The sequence below is a fragment of the Protopterus annectens genome, chromosome 4.part0, assembly GCF_019279795.1.
Source record: "Protopterus annectens isolate FY-2018-M chromosome 4.part0, PAN1.0, whole genome shotgun sequence".
Classification (NCBI taxonomy): Eukaryota; Metazoa; Chordata; order Ceratodontiformes; family Protopteridae; genus Protopterus; species Protopterus annectens.
Genome location: NC_056733.1, coordinates 643,633,524 through 643,650,714, shown reverse-complemented (window position 1 = coordinate 643,650,714; position 17,191 = coordinate 643,633,524). Strand labels below are relative to the sequence as shown.

The following is a 17,191-nucleotide window of genomic DNA, read 5'->3' as shown; positions in this document are numbered from 1 at the left end:
TTCTGCTTAGGTCGTCTGCCAGAATATTTTGCTTTCCTGGCAGGAACTGAGCTTAAAGATACATTTAGTAAGTCAAGGCTGTGTTCCACAAAGCCATGGCTAGTCTGCAAAGGGGGTAGGAATGTGTACCCCCCCCTGCTTGTTTGTGTACCACATAACTGTGGTGTTGTCCATCTTTATCAGTAGATGTCCTGGATGAAGTAAGTCCTTGAAGGCTGTCAGAGTATTCTGAACAGCTAGCATCTCTTTCTGGTTGATATGCAGATGCATTTGGTTTGGGCTCCATATGCCCTGAATGCATCTCCCTGCCAGGTGGGCCCCCCAAGCATAGTGTGATGCATCTGTAGTTAAAGTTGGGTGGCAGGGGGTAGAGTGAATGACAGTCCCTTGTTTTGGTGACATGTCTCTGCCCACCAAAGAAACTCCTGTTGTAGGCAGGGAATGAGAGGAATCATTGTTTCCAAGCTGTGACAATGTTGACTCCATAGAATTTTTAGGTACTATTAAAGTTTCCTCATATGCAGTCTCGCATATGGAATTAGTAGAACACAGGATGCCATGAACCCCAAAGCCTGCAGAATTTGTCTTGCAGATAAAGTACAGTTTTGTACCTACCATAAATGTAGATGTCCGAGAGGTATGCATCTGCAGTCCTAACAAATGGGTTGTCCTGCCTCAGGCAGCCCTTCGGTCGGCCGGATTCCAAAGTCTGGGTCTGGCCTCGGCTGATGTCGCACTTCACCCGACGTCATAGCTGCAGTTCAGCGGGTATAAAGGCATCAGCCGACGCCATTTTCCTCAGTGTTTCTTGCCCCAGATGCCAGGTGCCCTCTAGGAAGGCTAAATTTGGATAAATGCAAATGTTTCCAAACAACAGAGAGCAAATAGAAATAAACATGTATATACATATATACAAACAAATACACCATAATAGATTCCCCCAGCTAGCTACAAGATGGGCAAATACCCTAGGAGTACCACAGAGGGAAGGAGGGTGGGTAATCCTGACTGCAGATGCATACCTCTCGGACATCTACATTTATGGTAGGTACAAAACTGTACTATGTCCTTCAAGGATGCATCTGCAGTCCTAACAAATGGGTAGAATACCATAGCCAAACTGGGGGAGGAGGTACTAAGAAGATTATGGTGTAGTTAAGATCCCTTGCAAAACAGCAGTGGCAAAACCTGCTCGGGATCTGGAGTATAAGGGTAGATTATAATGCTTGGCAAATGTATGCACGGAGCTCCAAGTAGCAGCCTCTAAAATGTCTTTGGTAGCCACTCCTCGTAAAAAAGCTGTAGTAGTGGCTGTAGCCCTTGTGGAGTGAGGTCTGATGTCTTTTGGAGTTGTCTTTCCATGATAAGAGTAACAAAATCTAATGCAATTTCCTATCCATTTTGAGATTGTCTGTTTTGAAATTGCTTTTCCTTCCATTCCTGTTGCATATGCTACCAGAAGCTGGTCAGTTTTTCTATTGTTCTTGGTTCTGTCCAGGTAGTAGCGCAATTGCCTATGCACATCTAAGGTATGTAGTAGTCTTTCTCCCCTGTTCTGTGGGTTGGGGAAGAATGTAGGTAGGTGGATTGCTTGGTTTAAAGATACCCTGGAGACCACCTTTGGCATAAAAGTAGGATTAGTTCTCATGGACACTCTATCCTGATGGAAGATAAGGAAGGGCTGTACTGCCATTAATGCCTGCAATTCAGAAACCCTTCTTGCTGAAGTGATTGCAAGCAGGAAAGCAGTTTTCCATGATAAGTACTGTAATTCTGCTGTTGCTGCTGGTTCAAAAGGGGGGAGTGTCAATTTTTCTAGCACAAAGTTCAAGTCCCACGTAGGCAATGGTGGCTTCCTTGGTGGCTTTACATTTTTAATTCCTCTCAGAAACTGCCTGAGTAGAGGATGAGAGAAGACTGGAGGATCCATGTTGTATTCTGCTGAAATAGCTGACGCATGAATCTTAATGGAAGAGTAGGACAGGCCATTGTGGAAAAGCTCTGCTAAGTATTCCAGGATGTTAGCTATGTTTACCAGTGATACATTTTCTCCTTTTGCTGCACTCCAAATGAGATATCTTTTCCATTTTGCTGAATAAGTTTTCCTTGTTGTGGGTCTGCGAGCCTCCAAGATAATGTCTTTAACCCTTTGAGATAAATCTGGGTTATTTTGTCTTATGCAATGTTCCAAGCAGCTAGCTGCAGTGTTTTCAAGTTTGGATGCAGGGTTTTGAAGTTGTTCTGTATTAGCAGTAAAGGAACTAGGGGTAGAGGCCATGCGTGTTCCCGAGACATACTCCTCAGTAATGGGTACCAATGCTGCCTCGGCCAGTCTGGAGCTATCAGGATGATCCTTGGGTGGTCTTCTTTGATCTTCAATAGCACCTTGTGCGTCAAAGGAAGAGGTGGGAATGCATATGCTGTCAGGTTTTCCCAACTGAAAGATAGGGAGTCCACCTTCCAAGCAAGTGGGTGGTATGTCCTTGTGCAGAATTTTTTCAATTGGTGGTTGTGTGGGGATGCGAATAAGTCTATTTCTGGTAGTCCCCATTTCCTTGTAATGGATTTGAAGATGTCTGGATGCAGCATCCATTCGTGGGCATCCGTGGTAGTTCTGCTTAAGATGTCTGCTAGTATATTTTCTTTTCCTGGCACAAATATTGCCTGGAGCTGAATGTTGAGGCTCAGGGCCACATTCCAGAGGTCCATTGCCATCCGGCATAAAGGATATGAATGTGTGCCTCCCTGTTTGTTGATATACCACATAACTGTGGTGTTGTCCGTCCTTATCAGCAATTGACCCTGTTGAAGAAACGGTCTGAATGCCTGAATTGCCAGTTTTACTGCCAGCATCTCTTTTTGATTTATATGTAGGTTCAGCTGGTCTTGAGTCCATAAGCCTTGTATGCACTTGTCCAGCATGTGTGCCCCCCAACCGAGGTCTGAGGCGTCCGTGGTGATAGTCTGGCTTGGTTGAGGGCTGTGGAAGGGCAGTCCTTTGTTCAATTGACAGGCCTGAGCCCACCATCGGAATTCTTGCTTCAGGCATGGAATTATTGGAATTTGGGTTTCTAGGCTGTGCTTGTGCTGAGACCATAAATTCCTTGGGTACCATTGCAACTTCCTCATATGTAGTCTGGCATGTGGAATCAATATTATGCAGGATGCCATGTAACCCAGGGCTTGCAGGACTTTCCTTGCTGTAAGCTGGTTCTGCGTTGTTAATGCCATAGAGTGGAAGGTGCTTCTGCTTTTCTGCTGTGAGGGATGCCATTTGATTTGATGTGTCCAGTTCTGCACCCAAGAAAGTTATCCTTTGGGATGGTATCAGCCTTGACTTTTTTATATTGACTGTGTATCCCAGGGCTTGCAGTAGATGAATGACCTTTTTCAAATCTTTTGTTAATTTGTTTTTGTTGTCCGCTTGTAACAGGCAGTCGTCCAGGTAAGGGTAAATTTGAATTCCCTGAAGCCTGCAATGAGCAATTACTGATGCCAGGCATTTCGTGAATACTCTGGGCGCAGTAGATAAGCCAAAAGGCAATGCTGAGAATTGATAATGCTCTGATCCTGCAAGAAATCTGAGGTATCTTCTGCAATTTGGTCGTATGGGGACGTGCAGGTATGCCTCCTTGAGATCTAGAGTTACCAGCCAAGACTCCTTGCCCAGCATGGGAAGAAGCTGCTGTAGGGTCAGCATCTTGAATTTTGGAACAATGAGATATGTGTTCAGAGCGGACAGGTCGAGAATAGGTCTCCATTGGTTTTCCTTTCTTGGCACCAGGAAAAGTCTGGAGTAAAATCCTTGCCCTTGTTCCATAGACGGTACCTTTTCTATAGCTCTCATCCTTATTAAGTGGTCTATTTGTTCTAGAGCGTTTGCCTTTTGATTTGGAGGTAGGTTTGGCATTCCTCTCTTCCTTGGTAGAGTATGGAAGTGAAACCTGTAACCTTTGTCTATTGTCTGTAAAATCCATTTGTCTCCTGTAATGTAATGCCAGTTTACTGAAAATAAGGCTAGCTTTCCGCCTAAGGGTGCTTCTAGTTGTTCCCTGGTAGGCGGTTTCAGAGCCAAGTCACTGTGATTGTCCTGTGGAAGTGGTAGTGGCTGGATCTGTGGCAGTACTCGCTGGTTGTTAGGCTGCCACTGACGCCCCTGTAGGCACCTCTGGATTGACCTCTGCCTCTTGGGCGCCTATTCCTGCCTCTCTGTGCTCTGGTGGTGTCTGGAAAGGACCAATTCTTGGAAGGCCAGTTCCTACTAAACCTTGGAGGTTGGACCTGTAAGAAATCCTTGACTGTCTGGACAGATTTTGCTTTCTCTTCCACCTTCTTCAGCACTTGCTGTGCAGGGGAGCCAAACAAATTGTGTTTATCCATGGGAGCATCTAGGAGCTTTGATTTTACATGGTCTGGTAAGGACTGCTCTTTTAACCATGCATGCCTTCTGATCACTGTACTAGTCATAGCTGATCTAAAGGAAGCCTCCAGTGCATCATAGCCGCATTTTAAGGAATGATTACTGACCTGCTGAATGTTATGTACCATTTCCTGAAGAGACTTTCGGTCTAAAGGTTCAGGCGAGGACAGTTTTTTAGTTAACTGATCTAACATAAATTCCTGATACTGAATCATGTGGAATTGACAGTTTAAGGCCCTAGCCGAAAGAGTAGCAGAAGTATAAACTTTTTTACCCCATCTCTAAGGCCCTAGATTCCCTTTCAGAGGGAGGGCTTTTGGCAGAGGTAGCTGCTACAGCCTTGGGGCCCTGTGAAATAGTTTCAGGATCTGCAAAAGGAGCCTTATACAAGTGATAATGTGTGTCCGGAACCCTGTAGTATCTGTCGGGCTTAGCAGGGGCCGGAGGAAGTGAATCAGGAGCAGTACAAGCATCATTAAATGCATCATCCACAACTGTAAGTACTGGAGAAATGGCTAAAGGCCTATGCTGTGGCAAATGCAAAAAGGTCCTAAGCCTTTTCCTAGAGTCTGAAAAATCCTGGCCCTGCCATTGAAATTGTTCCCTCATAGCATGCAAGGTTTCCCAAAGAAAATTCCTCAGGAGGAGAGGCAGAAGGAATGGAGTCTTCTGCATCAGAGTCCTCATATGGAGAATAAGGGCCTTCTGGAGGGTTTGTATTTTCTGAATCATCAGAGGAGTAATCTGTAGAAACTGGCTCAGGGGGCTCTGTTCTAGGCCTCTTCTCTGGAGGGTGAGAGGCCCTGTCAGGGTGAGGCTGGGATCCCTGATCAAAGAAATGAGATCCTCTGCTAGACTAAGCATTTGAGTACTAGAGCTAGGCCTGTGAGAGGGGGTTTTAGCAGGCACGGTCTTGGTTGATTTTGCTGCTTTAGCCCTGGCAAAAGCCTTAATTGACATGGATGCAGGGGGCCTAGCAGCTCCACGTGCAGGAGTAGGTATATCTAAAGGGATAGTATCTGATAAATCCTGTGAACCTGTAAGAGCAGGTGGAATTTCAGTAGCAGATTCAGCCATGCTGGATGAGGCCTCGGTAGGAGGCAAGCTTTCGGCCGAAGGAAGAAACGAGGACTCTGTTTCAGCCGAAACCGAGACACTCGCGGTTGACTTAACTGCGGTTTCGGCCGAAACCGCGGACCGCGAGTGTCGGTCCTTTTCCTTGCGCTTTTTAGCTAATTGTGAAGTTGGAGCCTCCGACGGCATGTTGTAAGCAAAAGCGGAGCCGAAAAACTCCTCTGCAAACTCCGACCGACGTCTAAGTGTCCGTCGGTTGAAAGAAGCACAGGCTAGACAAGCTGCTACGTCGTGGTCTGGGCCTAAACAAGGTAGGCAGTAAGAGTGGAAATCTTTATGAGGTATTTGTTTCCCACAAGTTAAACAGTTATTCACTTTTTCTGACATCGGCTGAGGCAAGAAAGAGTCCCCAACGGAGTACTTAGCTTTTTAGAAGTCTTCGGTAGTAGCAATCTCTGGTTCTGACCGACCGGCACTTGCGAACAGCTTCTGCTTCGGGTGCCACGCGGCAAGAAAGACTGAGGAAAATGGCGTCGGCTGATGCCTTTATACCCGCTGAACTGCAGCTATGACGTCGGGTGAAGTGCGACATCAGCCGAGGCCAGACCCAGACTTTGGAATCCGGCCGACCGAAGGGCTGCCCGAGGCAGGACAACCCATTTGTTAGGACTGCAGATGCATCCTTGAAGGACATCTGGGTTTTTGTTGTCATTTGTTTGAAGTATGTTGTCAGTTGCCTTTGTTTGTCTGGCGTGAGGTAAGCCACCTGGGCAGTTGTACTCAAGCTTGCACCCAGGAATGTAATTATTTGAGAGGGTACCAGTTGTGATTTCTTTTGTTTATGGTGTACCCTAGGCATACTAGAAGCCTTTTTACAAACACCAGATGTTGAAGAAGAGTGTCCTTGTCCTCTGCTTGAATGAGACAATCGTCCAGATAAGGATAAATTTGAATGCTTCTTTGTCTGCAGAATGCAATTACTGGTGTCAGGCACTTTGTAAAGACCCTGGGCACAGTAGATAAGCCAAAGGGCAGTGCAGAGAATTGGTAATGCAAAAAAACTGCTTTGAAGCGGAGGTATCTTCTGCATGATTCCCTTATTGGGATATGCAGGTATGCCTCTTAAGTCCAGAGTTACTAGCCAAGCATTCCTGCCTAGCATAGGCAGTAGCTGTTGTAAAGTCAGCAATTTGAATTTTGGAATGTCCAGGAACGTGTTCAGAATCAATAAGTCCAGTATTGGACGCCATGAATTGTCTCTTCTGGGTACCAGGAAAAGTCTTGAATAAAAACCTTGTCCTTTTTTGGAACCGGTTAAATAGCCCACATATCCATGAGGGACCTGACTTGTTTCTGGGCCTCTGCCCACTGGTTTTGTGGCAGATCCGGCCATCCGTTTTGGAACTGGCAAAGTATGGAAATGAAATCTGTACCCCTGGGATACTATGTTTAATACCTACTTGTCCTGGGTAATTAACTGCCAATTCTGAGCATGAAGTGCTAGTCCCCCCCACCCCCCAAGGGGGCTGCCAAAAGATAAGTGCTTGGTGATGGTAGAGGAAAGTCAATGAGACTGCTTACTGTAGGGTTGTGCTTTGTTTCCTCCAGATTTGGAGGTGGAGGCACCCCATTGCTTTGACCTGTAAGAACCCTGTGATTGGTATTGGGAGACTTTTGAGCACATAGATTTGCCCCGAGTGGCTCTGTTGGACACAGGAAAAGACCAATTATTAGTAGGCCAGTGCCTACTAAACCTGGGTGGCTGCACTTTCAAGAAATCTTTTACAGTTTGCATAGATTTAGCTTCGTCTTCCATTTTCTTTAAAACCTCTTCTGCCTTATTACCAAACAGAGAATCATGCTGCAAAGGGGCATCCAACAATTTAGCTTTAACATGATCAGGCAGATTTTGCTCCTTGATCCAGGCATGCCTTCTAATCACAGATCCGAGTAACGGCAGCCCTACAAGAGGCCTCCAAGGAATCAAAACCACTCTGCAAAGTATGCTTTCCAACCTGTTCTGCTGAATGCAATAATTCCTGTAACTCTATTTTCCACACAATCAAAAATCAATATCATTTTCTGTTTCAATAAGCCCATAACATGCTGTTGATATTTAAGCATCTGAAACTGGCAGTTTAAAGCTCTGATTGCCAAGGTAGCAGATGTATAAACCTTCTTACCCCATCTATCCAGCACCCTGGAATCTCTATCAGAAGGGGTAGGATTTTTGGCTGTAGGGGCCTTTACACCCTTGTGACCCTGAGAAATAGTCTCAGGATCAGCAGCAGGATTTTTGAAAAGAGATTTGTGGGAGTCAGGAACCCTGTAATATCTGTCTGGCTTACTAGGAGCCAGAGGCAGGGAATCAGGAGCCATGCTTAATTCTGAGAACACATCATCCACAATGTCTAATACAGGAGGTATTGCCAAACGCCTATGCTGAGGAAGAAGGAAATCCCTTGGCCTCTTTTTTGATTCAGAGAAGTCCCGACTCTCCCAGTGAAAATGTTCCCTTAAAGTATGCAAAGTCTCTCCAAAAGAGTAATCCTCAGGAGGAGATGCAGATGGGATGGATTCCTCTGTATCAGAATCCTCATAGGGTGGAATAGAAAATTCCTGATCAGAAGAAATGGAAACCTGATCTGAAGATTCATAATCAGTGCCTTGCCTAAGCCTCTTAGCAGGGGGGGGGGGTTGGGAACCCCTGATCAAGGTAATTAAATCCTCAGCCCTTTTGATCATCTGTTTTTTAGGCATAGGGGCCTGAGCATGTGGCTCAAGCGTCAATTTTTTAGACATAGAAGTTGTTTTTTACCTTGTTTTTGCTGCTGGCATCGGTTTAATATAAAAATGTTGAGGCCTGAAAACACCCTCAGAAGCCGGTGCCTACTCAGTGGCTCCAGAGCCATCCAAGGGAGAGACATCTGCGGGTTCAATACTCTAAGACTCTTGCGGCATACCGGACTCCGAATGCGTCTAGGTAGAGGCCTGCGACTCTAAAGTAGCGGGTATCAGGGGCTGCAAAGGCGCCTCACTGAGTACCGGCGACTGGCTTAGGAGAAGCTTCGTCGTCGGTTTTGGACCTCGACGGTCTGTCTCTGTCTTTTTCTTTGCGTTTTTTATAAACTCCAGTAGTCGGATTGCTAACCGACAACATTTCAGGATAATTAAATCTTGAACCAAAATATTTAGAAGCAAAAATATACCGACTGTTAATAGTGCGTTGGTTAAATCTAGCACAAAACCGACAGCAACGCACATTGTGATCAGGGCCTAGGCAAGGAATACAGTACAAATGAAAATCCTTATGAGGTATTTGCTTCCCACAAGTAATGCAATTATTAACTTTTACTGACATTGGTAAGGAGCAAGAAAAAGTTTCCCCAACGAGGTACTTCGCTTTAGTTTGAAGACTTCGGTTCTGAAACTCGAATACGAAAATTTCAGGAGTCGGCCGACTGGCACTTGTAAACTGCTTCTGCTTTGGGCACTGCGCGGCAAGAAAGACTGAATAAAATGGCGTCTGCTGCATGTTTTATACCCTTGACATCATGGAAGAGGAGACAGCAACCGACGCAGGACCCAAGACTTTGTTATTCAGGCCGACTGAGGGCAACCTGCAAGCAGATTACCCAAATGTAATGACTGCAACAGTGAAACATGAAGGACATTCATAGATACCATGGACAGCCAAAGTTTTGAGGTATTCCCTCACACTAAATGAGGTCTGACTTGAAAAGGTTAGAAATAGCTCTAAATAAAGATCTACTTCTTTCTGTGGAAGAAAAGCTCTTTAATTGAGGAGTCTGACATCCCAGGAACACAATCCTGTGTGAAGAAGTCAAATACTTTTGAATGTTCTCTTGGAATCTCAGCCAGTGTATGAGATCTCTCACCCTGAAAAACACCCTGCAAAGATAAGCAAGATGTCTAGATATGGAAAAAAGTGGACATCATGTAGCCTGCAAAGCGTTACAACTGGAGAAAGATACTTTATGAACACTCTTGGTGCAGTGGATAGTACAAAAAGGTAAGGCAGAGAACAGATAACGTAAGCCAGACACTCAAAACCATAAGAAACATCTGAAGTCTAAAGGAATAAGGATGTGATGTTAAGCATCTTTTAATTCTAATGTTACCAGGAAACTTGGAGGAAGAACAGGTAACAAGTTGTGAAGCAATTTCATTTTGAATTTGGCCACCATCACAAACAGGTTTAGGAAAGAAAGATCCAGAACTGGTCTCACTCAAAGAATTTTCTTTCTTGGACACTAGGGACATCCTTGAATAAGAATCTTTCCCCAACTGGGAAGGACAAACTGGTTCTATCGTTCCCTGGGACAGCATGTGATGAAGAAAGTACAGTTGTGTAAACCTACCATAAATGTAGATGTTGGGGTGTATTCACTGTTGCAGTCATTACATTTGGGTTATCTGCTTGCAGGTAGCCCTCAGTCGGACTGAATAACAAAGTCTTGGGTCCTGCATCGGTTGCTGTCCCTTATTCCATGATGTCAGGTCATCAGGGGTATAAAACATGCAGCCGATGCCATTACATCAGCTTTTCTTATCCCAGATGTCAGGTGCCCCCCCCCCCCAATGGGAAGAAATTAAATATAAAAGCACAAAGACATACCTCCAACAAAAAAGCAAATACACCAAAAAGGCTTTTAAGCATAGTAAAGGAAAGTAGAGGTATAGCCAAAAGAAGTTAGGGGGCTGGAGGGAGGGTAACCAGGACTGCAACAGTGAATACACTCGAACATCTACATTTACGGTAAGTGTACACAACTGTACTATGTTCTTCGTGTTTCACTGTTGCAGTCATTACATTTGGGTAGCTTCCCAAAGCTATGGTTGGGAAGAGGAATTTAGATAGCATTAGGGCCAGCTATAAGGCCCTGCAAGACTGCAGTGGCAAAGCCAGCTCTGGATTTAGAGAAAATTGGCAAATGATAACGATTGGTGAAAGTATGTACAGAACTCAGGTAGCAGCTTCTAGGATGTCCTTGGTAGGGATGCCTCTGAGAAAGGCCGTAGAGGTAGATGCAGCCCTGGTGGAGTGAGGTCTGATCCCCTGGGGGATAGGTTTTCCATGGTGCTTATAGCTGAAATAAATGCAATGGCTTATCCATTTAGAAATGGTTTGCTTTGAAATAGCCTTCCCCTCTGCTCCTGAAGCAAATGTCACCAGCAGTTGTTCAGATTTCCTTTGAGGATTAGCCCTGTCCAAGTAGAATCTAAGTTGTCTGTGCACATCTAAGGAATACAGTATCCGTTCCTCTTTACTCCGTGGACTGGGAAAGAAGGTTGGCAAATGAATGGACTGATTAAGAGCCACACTGGATACCACCTTGGGCATGAAGGATGGATTGCTTCTGAGGGACACCCTGTCCGCATGAAAGATGATGAAAGGCTCCACTGCCATAAGGGCCTGTAATTCAGATACCCTTCTAGCTGAAGTGATTGCTAAAAGGAAAGTTGTTTTCCAAGAAAAACATTTTAAGTCTGCAGTAGCAGAGGGCTCAAAAGGAGGTACAGTGAGTTTCTCCAAGACAAAGTTAAGGTCACAGGCTGGAGTTGGAGCTCTCCTGGGTGGTCTCAAATTTTTGGCCCCTCTGAAGAACTGCTTGTGCAGAGGATGAGAGAAGAGGGGAGGTTCTGTGTTATAATGAGCTGAAATGGCTGAGGCGTGGATTTTAATGGAGGAAAAAGACACGCCCTTGTGAAGCATCTCAGTTAAGTATTGTAAAATCTGAGGTAAATTGGACGCTGCTGTGCTCATCCCTTGAGATTGGTTCCAGGCACAGAACCTTTTCCAATTTCAGCATAAGGTTTTCTAGTACTAGGCCTCCTTGCCTCTAAAATGACATCTATCACAGGTTTGCTGAGGGATGGTAAAGGAGAGATTAAGTAATTAGTCAGGCTGCAAGGTTCAGTGTTAGAAGCTGAGGGTGCAGAATCTGGTTCTCCTGCTGAGACAGCAGGGAAGGAGTCTGAGGCAGGTGCCATGGAGAAAACCGTGACACACTTCGCAGGAGGGGGTACACCAGTGTTGGCGCGGCCAGTCTGGAGCAATCAAAATCATCCTTGGTTTGTCCCGTTTGATTTTTAGTAGTACTTTGGAGAGCACAGGCAGAGGAGGGAAGGCATACACTAATAGGTTTTTCCAGCTGAAGGAGAGAGCATCCACCTTTACAGGCTTGTTTTTGGGAAGTCCTTGTGCAAAATGTCTCCAATTGGTAGACCTGGGGAGAGGCAAACAGGTCTTTATCTGGGCTCCCCCACTTGCTTGTCAACATGTTGAAAATCCTTGGTTCCAGTTTGCACTCGTGTGGGTCCATGAGGTTTCTGCTTAGTCCGTCTGCCAGCATATTTAATTTTCCTGGCAAGAATTGAGCTTGTATGTGCACTTGGTAGCTCACAGTTGTGTTCCACAATGCCATGGCTAGTCTGCAGAGGGGGTAAGAATGTGTACCCCCCTGCTTGTTTATGTACCACATAACAGTGGTGTTGTCTGTCTTTACCATTAGTTGACCTGGAAGAATGTGGTCCTTGAAGGCCGTCAGAGCATTCTGTACAGCTAACATTTGTTTTTGATTGATATGCAGGTGCATTTGACTTGGGTTCCATTTGCCCTGAATGCCCTTCCCTGCCAGGTGAACCCCCCCCCCATGCATAGTCTGATGCATCTGCTGTTAGGGTTTGGGCGGCAGGAAGTGGTGTGAAAGGTAGTCCCTTGTTTTGGTGGCAGGCCTCTGCCCACCAAAGGAACTCTAGGCGTAGGCAAGGTATGATAGGAATCATTGTTTCCAGGTCTTGAGAATGCTGACACCATAGGCTTTTTAGATACCACTGTAGTTTCCTCATATGCAGTCTTGCATACGGAGTTAGAAGAATGCAGGAGGCCATGAACCCCAAGGCTTGCAGTATTTTCCTTGCAGATAGCAGGGTTTTTGTGGCCACTTGTTTGAAGTAGGTTGTCAAATGAATTTGTTTCTCTGGCATGAGGTAAGCCATCTGGGAAGTTGTATTCAAGCTTGATCCCAGGAATATAATTTGTTGACAGGGTACCAGGTGCAATTTATTTTCGTTTATGGTGTACCCCAGACAAGTTAGAACCCTTTGTACAAAGTGCAAATGATTAAAAAGTATGTCCTGGCTTTCTGCCTGAATTAGACAATCGTCCAGGTATGGGTATATTTGAATATTTCTTTGCCAGCAAAATGCAATAACTGGAGCTAGGCACTTTGTTAATACCCTGGGCACAGTAGATAAGCCAAAGGGCAGTGCAGAGAACTGACAGTGCGTGTAGCCAGCTTTGAAGCGTAGGTCTCTTCTGCAAGATTCCCTGATTGGGATGTGCAGGTATGCTTCTTTTAAATCCAGTGTTGCCACCCAGGCATCTTTGCCTAGCATAGGAAGTAATTCGTGAAGAGTCAGCATCTTGAATTCTGGAATCTCCAAACAGGTGTTTAGAGCAGACAGGTCCAGGATAGGACTTCATGAATAGTATTTGCTGGGTACCAGGAAAAGTCAGTAAAAACCTTGTCCCTTTTCCACTTCTGGTACCAGCTGAATAGCCCCCATGCTTAAGAGAGAAAGTACTTGTTTTTGGGCATCTGCCCACTGATTTGGGGGTAGGTCCAGCCACCCGCTTTGTGTTGGCAACGTGTGGAAGTGAAATTTGTATCCCTGGGACACTATATTTAAAAACCATTTGTCCTGGGTAAGGAGTTCCCAATTCTTTGCATGAACAGCAATCTTTCCCCCCAAAGGGGCAGTCAGTTGATAAGTGCTTGGAAATTTTAAAAGGAAGTCATTGAGACAGTTTACCATAGCGGGGAGTCTTATTATTCCCAGATTTGGAAGTGGAGGCCCCCCACTGCTTAGTTCTGTGTGCTCCCTGGGACTGAAACCTGGGGTTTTTGCTGTGTCTGGGTTTGGCTTGAGAAGACCTGGAAGGGGCTGGAAAGGACCAATTCTTAGAGGGCCAGTGCCTACTAAATCTAGGAGGCTGAACTTGTCAAAAATCTTTAACAGTTTGCATAGATTTAGCTTTATCTTCCATCTTTTTAAGAACTTCCTCAGCCTTCTTGCCAAACAGGTGGCCCTGATTTAAAGGAGCATCCAACAATTTAGCTTTAACATGATCAGGCAAAGATTGCTCCTTAAGGCAAGAATGCCTTCTGAGCACAGACCCAGTAACAGCAGCCCTGCAAGAGGCCTCTAATGAATCAAAACCACATTGCAAAGTATGTTTTCCAACTTGTTCAGCAGAATGCATTAAATCCTGTAATTCTTTATTTTCTACACAGTCAGGAATCAGCATAATTTTCTGTTTAAGCAGTCCAATAACACGTTACTGATACTTTAACATATGAAACTGGCAGTTTAAAGCCCTAATGGCCAAGGTTGCAGAAGTGTAAACCTTCTTACCCCATCTATCCAGCGCCCAAGAGTCTCTATCAGAAGGGGAAGGATTTTTAGCAGTAAAAGCCTTAATGCCCTTGGGCCCCTGTGAAACAGTCTCTGGATCTGCAATAGGATTTTTAAAAAGGAACTTGTGGGACTCAGGGACCCTGTAGTATCTCTCAGGTTTTCTGGGAGCAGGAGGCAGGGAATCAGGGGCCAAACTAGATTCTGAAAAAGCATCATAAACAATGTCTAGTAGTACAGGAGGAATAGCTAAAGGTTTATGCTGAGGTAGGAAAAGGAAATCCCTAAAAGCCTCTTTTTTGAATCAGAAAAATCCTGGCCTTCCCAGTGGAAATACTCCCTTAGAGTATGTAAGGTTTCCCCAAAAGAAAAATCCTCAGAAGGGGAAGCAGAGGGAATGGAGTCCTCTGCATCAGAATCTTCATAAGTAGATAAGGGCAAATCCAGACCATCAGAATAATCAGAAAAAAACAGAATCCTGATCAGAAGATTCATAATCAACTTCAGTCCTAGGCCTCTTAGAAAGGGGGGGGGGGGTGGTGGCTAACCCTGATTAGAGTTATTAGATCTTCAGCCATTGTTATCATTTGTTTTTTAGGCATAGAGGCCTGAGCATCATTTTTTTAGGCATGGATCTAGATTTAGGCCTAAGTAAAGAAGGAGGCGTCGGTTTAATATGCAAGTCCATAGGTCTGAATACACCCTCAGAAGCCGGTGCCTGCACAGCGGCTCCGGACCTATACAAGGTAGAGACATCCCCAGGTTCCATAGTTGAAGCATCTCATGGCATACCGGACTCTGAATGGGTCTCAGTATTGGCCTGCGAATCAGAAGTAGTGGGTATCGGGGGCTGCAAAAGCACCTCATTGACTACCGGCGAACTGGTGACTGGCTTAGGAGACGAGTAGTCGGCAGTTTTGGACCTCGGCGGCCTGTCTCTGTCTTTATCTTTCCGTTTTTTCAGAATCCCGATAGTCGGATGGCTAACCAACATTTCTGGATAATTAAACCGAGAACCAAAATATTTAGAGGCGAAAATATACAGACAACGGATAGTGTGCTGATTAAATAAAGCACAAAACCAACAGCAAGGTACATCGTGGTCAGGGCCTAGGCAAGGAATACAGTGTGAATGAAAATCTTTATGAGGTATTTGCTTTCCACAAGTAATGCAATTATTAACTTTTACTGACATCAGTAAGGAGCAAGAAAAAGTTTTTCCAATGGGGTACTTAGCTTTAGTTGAAGACTTCGGTTCTGAAACTCAAAAACGAAAATTTCAGGAGTCAGCCAACTGGCACTTGCGAACTGCTTCTGCTTTGGGCACCGCACAGCAAGAAAGACTGATGTAATGGCGTCGGCTGCATGTTTTATACTCCTGGACGACCTGACATCATGAAAGAAGGGACAGCAACCGACGCAGGACCCAAGACTTTGTTAATCAGGCCAACTAAGGGCTACCTGCAAGCAGATAACCCAAATGTAATGACTTCAATAGTGAAACACGAAGAACATCAAGTAGAAACAAAGTCTGATCTGGAGGATGAGGAATGACCCACTGGAAAGTAGGAATTTTCTCCCACTGCCACCTGTAACCTCATTTTAACATCTGAGAGGTTCTGAAAATGCAGCCATGCAAAACTCCTTAAAATAGTACCAGTGGCCAAAGCCCTGTAAGAAGCATCAACACATTCCTGCACACATTGCAATCAGTGAACAATGGCATGTGCAATAGAAGTAACCAAGTTATTTAAAGCAGATTTTTCCCCCTCACGAGGAAGAAACTGCAGATGAAACATTCCTCATACTTTCACAAATGTCAAAACAAACATTTAACATATGAACCTGACAATTCAAAGTTCTGAAAATCAAAGTTGCAGAAGTAAACACTTTCCTCCCATACCTATCAATAAGTTTCCCATCTTTATTAGAAAGAGTAGGAATGGAATTAACTAAGTGCTTATCAGCAGTGGAAACAAAAAAGCTACAGCTGCTGGGTCCGGTTTGGGAGTAGTGTATACTGTATAAAAACTTAAACACTGAGAAACTTTATACTTTTTAGAGGCAAGGCAGCTAGCTGTCAGGAAAATTGCAGGCTGTAACACATCCTCTAAAGCAGACAGAATAGGAGGAATGTGTGTAGGGTGTTTCTGAAAAATCCTTCTGCAACAACTCATAGTATTTTCTGAGGGACTGAGAAACCTCAGTTTTCTCCCACTGAAAACTCTGACACATTCGAATAATAGTCAAATAGAAAGAAAAATCTCCACAGGGAGAATCAGAAATTGAGCTCACCTCAAAGTCTGAATCGGAAATCAGAGGAGAAAACCCTGCATCTGTCCCTTCATCTTCCTGTTCAGATTCAGAATCTTGAATCCCTTCAGGAAATAAAAGAAATCCCTTTTTCTTTTACCAGAAACTACTTTACAAGAAGGATCAACAGACCAAATTAAATCCTGATCCAGAACGAATAAACTACTCCTGTCTAAAGAAATATAAATAGCAGCACGTTTAGTTTTTGGTTTCTTTTTGACAGGAAAAATGAGGGCATTCTTGTTAGTAAATGACATCAGCAGATTCCCCAGAGATGGGTATAGTATTCTGACACAGAAGAGAAGCCTTCCCTGCTCCCTCTTCCAGGACCGACAAGAGTAGCTCTCCCTTGCCCACTCAGGAGACCCCAACAGCTGCAGAGGACATGGCTAACCCCTGGTCCACAGTGGCTGTAGGTGCTACACCACAGGGATCTGGGGTAAAAGATGAGTGGTCTGAGGTACAACTAGTTGCATGAGTAGAGCCACCCACCTGCGACTGAGGCAAATTAGTAGCCCGTTGTGGTGGCAAAAGTTATTTGCTTAACTTTTTTTATGGCTGGAAGAAGGACCAACCATGGGACTGGTAGTCTGCTCCATGGTCAAGCCAAAAATGTTGTCTCTTTCCCATGGAAGACAAGCAGCAAATGCCAGGAAAAACTACAAGTCTCTAAAAGCCACTTTATCACAGAACAAACGTAGTAAAAAGTACTATAAAAACACTGCCACCCAAAACCAAGTTAAAGAAACAAAATGTCCCCACAGAAAAAATGGTTTTCAGACACTTTACTCAACTTTTAAACTGACAGCAAACAAGAGCATTCCCATTTAGAAGTATGACACAGTCTCGTGACAGTGAGTTGAAACACAGAACTAACTCCTAGCTCTAAAATAACTTTCCTGAAGTGATAAAACACAAACAAAATTTAGAAAATGGAAGGTT

At 44.6% G+C, this 17,191-nt stretch overlaps 1 protein-coding gene across 1 annotated transcript in view; it reads right to left on the bottom strand.

Moving 5' to 3' along the window:
* SETD1B (SET domain containing 1B, histone lysine methyltransferase) overlaps window positions 1-17,191 on the bottom strand; it is a 1,665,584-nt gene that overhangs the window by 1,373,783 nt on the left and 274,610 nt on the right. The gene's annotated exons all lie outside the window — the stretch shown is intronic.